The sequence below is a fragment of the Phalaenopsis equestris genome, unplaced genomic scaffold, assembly GCF_001263595.1.
Source record: "Phalaenopsis equestris unplaced genomic scaffold, ASM126359v1 Scaffold000094, whole genome shotgun sequence".
NCBI lineage: Eukaryota > Viridiplantae > Streptophyta > Magnoliopsida > Asparagales > Orchidaceae > Phalaenopsis > Phalaenopsis equestris.
Genome location: NW_018164536.1, coordinates 7,183,647 through 7,187,624, shown reverse-complemented (window position 1 = coordinate 7,187,624; position 3,978 = coordinate 7,183,647).

Here is a 3,978-nt window from a genome sequence, read left to right as displayed (position 1 = left end):
TTTAATTAATGATTTGAAGCTTCTAAATGTGCTTCAATAGCTAGATTTGGATTTGATTTGACCTAAATTAGATTAATTTTGGTTTCGTCGAGTGTGTCTTGTCGAGATGGTTTTTTTGACTATAAGTTCCATTAAAATGGGTCCTTAAATGATCTTGAACTTGAAATTTGAACATTTATTAGTAAAAATGTATTAATATTTGTGTTAAATGTTAAAATTTATCGATGACATATCAGTTGCGTCATATTTTTATGCAAAGTTATTTATTCCCTCAAAAAATAAAATTTCAATAATTTGTACATTGAAAGTATTTTGAGTTGTCAGGGATGCTTTGATCATGTTGTCATTGTGAGTGTTGGTGGTGGCAGAAAATAATGACTTGGCATTTTGACACTTATGCATGCATGCTCGAGCATATATACTCGTGAGTATGAGCAAATGGAACAAATATGTGTTAACGATATAATGAGGAATGTATACAAACTTGGATGCAAAATGAGACACAATAGGGGATGAGCGGACCTGGCTGCAGTAACACTTGTGCGCATGGGCTGTCAATGTGCTCAGAGTAGTGGGCACATGCAGAAGTGTGTGAAGTAGAGGTTGCACAACATTTAGATGTGCAGGACAACAATCGTGTGATAACAGTTAAGTGTGTCTGACAGTAGAAGGTTCTATAGGCACTAAGGAAATGGGTTGTGTCAAAGTATGTGATGGTGGATAGTTGTGTAGGCTGTCTAAGCCGAGTCAAGCCTTAATGTGGGAGGTAAGCAGTTGATCAGGTCGGAGGATGTGACATACCAGACCAAGAACTACTCCTATATGGGGCTTAAGCGAGGCACCCACATACAATTTTAGAGCAAATAAATTTAATTTCTTGGTCCTTTGGCACCAAAATTCTAAATTTTGGCTTAGAAATAAGGTCATTGAAAGAGGGAGAAAAAACACCTCTCCTCTAGTGGTCAGAGTCCTCTCAAGCTATTGTTACATCATTTTTTGGGCTAGTGTTGCCCAATCTCTTGCGGTTTTTGTCACCCCATCTTCTAGGCCAGTGTTGGCCCATCTTTTGAGCTTGTGTTGCCCCATCTTCAAGGTTGTTGTTGCCTCATCTCCTGAGCTAGTGTTGCCTTTTTCTAAGATAATTTTTTTATTCTTGAATTTCCTCTGAGATCCAAACGTCTAAGGAATCACATTCCCTCAAAAACCATAAGAAGTGTCAAAATCATAATGAGGTGGTATTGTTACTCTTTAAAGATGAGTTGGACCATTCCTTAGGCATGGAACATAAAGTTCACAAAGATCAAATATCTTCTAGGTGAGTATAAACATATGTATAATGATGGTGTAAAATAAATATTAGACTTGGGAGATCAACTAATTTAAGATAGAATTATCCACCAAGACAATTTTTCTCTCTTTGTAAAGTTGAGAGCTACAGAATTATCAAGAACTGATAGAGAAATGAGCTTATCTAAATCAAAACAATGATAATTTAAAAGCTTTTCGAGCAAATATTTTGTCTATTGAAGAGGTGAAAAAAATTGTAGACCTAGTATGTAGGAAAAAAGTTCCATCAAGGTTTCTGGAAAGGTGTTCATCTGATGTACCTTCGGATTGAAGTCAACATTAAGGAGCTTTCTCATAGCTAGACATCATCTAAAGACCCCTCTTCCTACTTAGAGAGGGAAAAAACCGAAAGTAACATGCAGGAGCCCATCCTTGTAAAAGGGAGGAAGAAATTAATGTAGATTAGTATTTTGTTTCTGCTTAAACTTAAAGGAAAAGTTTATAAGATGTGGCGAGACCTGCAATGCTTTATTGCATAGAATGTTGGCCTATAAATGCAAAACATAAAATTAAGTTTTGCTGAGATGAGAAGGCTTATATGGACGAGTGGCTTGACACTATAGACAAAATGTGAAACAAATGTATTTGTGAATGCATTGGTGTAGCTCCAATGGTAAACAATACTAGAGAGAGCCATCTTAGATGGTTTGGTCACATTAAATGTTAAACATTTGATAATGAAGTAAAGAGAGTATATTTTGAGATTTGACTCGTACTAAGAAGGTAGAACTAAAAAGAATTAAGCATGTCATATAAAAATGAGCTTAATTTATTAGAATTAAATGAAAATATGACACTAATATGACACAATGAAGAAAAAAGATTAATGTAGTTGATCGCACTTAGTGGGATAAAGCTTTGTTGTTTTTGTTGTTGTTGTATTTTGTTTTTGCTGAATTGCCCTAACTTTTGTATCTTGTGATAATATCTATGTATTTGTAACTTTTCATACGCTTGACATAGTCTTTGTATTTCATTATAGTGTGTTCATTTGTAAAGATCATTGTCTAATTAGTCTTTTGATATTTCATTTCTTTATTTATAGAACTTTCCCTTAGAGATGACAAATCTATTATAAGTTTTGACGAGAATCCAAAAGTTTAGGTGTCCCCCCCCCCCCCAAGTGATAGTGTAATGACATCAAAATTTTATAAAACTTATGCTTTATGAGATTCTTAGGTGAATACTCAACCTTTTCAATAAGTAACACCTTTTGAGGCTTATATCCCATTTAATATTTTTTATGAGCTTGTACCATATGAGGCTTTTAGCCCTCTGAAATTTTTTGAGTGAATATTTTGTTAACCACTTACTCTCATTGAGGCTTTCTAATAAGAGTCTTATCCATTAAAAACTTCCCATCAAGGTTATCTCATGGACATGTTTCTTAAGGATATGAGTAGAGACCTTATATGTCACTAGCCATCAAGAATTCTTTCTAGTAAGGATAGTGTTTATTAATGACTTCCCATCTAGAATACTCATAAGCATGTCTTCCAGAGATATAAGTGGAGACTATGTTTGCCACTAAGAATTTTTATCCTTTCCTAGGATGTTTAGTCAAAGCATCTACTTGATTACAATAGCATACAATGGAAGAAGTTGATTACAATCCACCAAGGATTTTAGATTCATTATGTGTTATTTTTTCAGAGGTGCTCGACGACGCTAACATGTTATGGACAAAGTAGAATGAAATCCACCAAGGCGGTCTGAGGTCATTTATAAATAATAATTCACGAATAATCTACAAACAATGTTTGACATATTTAAGGTCATTTGTAAGAATAATCCACCAAAGTCGTTCGACCGATCTGAGATCATTTGTATGAATAATCCAACATGGATGCTCATTTGATTTAAGATCATTTGTATGAATAATCCACCAGAATGTTCGACCTATTTGATATCATTTATTTGAATAATCCTCTGAGGATATTTGATTGATTTAAGATCATTTATATGAATAATCCATCAAAGATGTTGGACTAATTTAAGATCATTTATGAATAATCCATTGAGGATGTACAATGGATTTGAGATCATTTATATAAATAATCCATCAAGGATGTAAGACCAATTTGAGATCATTTGTATAAATAATCCACCACTGATGTTTGGCTGATCTGAGGTCATTGTAAATAAGAAGACATGAATAATTCGCCAAGGTTGTTCGACCGAATTGAGGTCATTTGCATATAAGAAGCCATGAATAATCTTTCAATAATATTTGACCAATACAAGGTCATTTGTAAATAAAAATGCAAGAATAATCAACCTAGAAGTTAGATCCATCCTAAGTTATCTTACTGATGTACTTGACAATTTTGACCAAAGGAAAATATGTTAAGATTTTCATACCTATTTTACATTGATTTTGATAATATTGCACTTTAATGAAAAATATTTTTGATGTTTTGTTGCAGGTATGTTGAATTATGGTCATTGGAGCAAAAAGATGCAAAAAAGAGCAAATTTGGAGCAAAAAGGACCAAAATATGAAGATTTGAACTAGGACGCCGACGGCGAGCCCAATGGCACCGACGACGGGTTTTTCCCGAGAGTTCAGAATCAAATATTCCAGAAGGCCGCCGCCGACGCTTTCGAGACTGCCGACGGTGAGATCGGCAG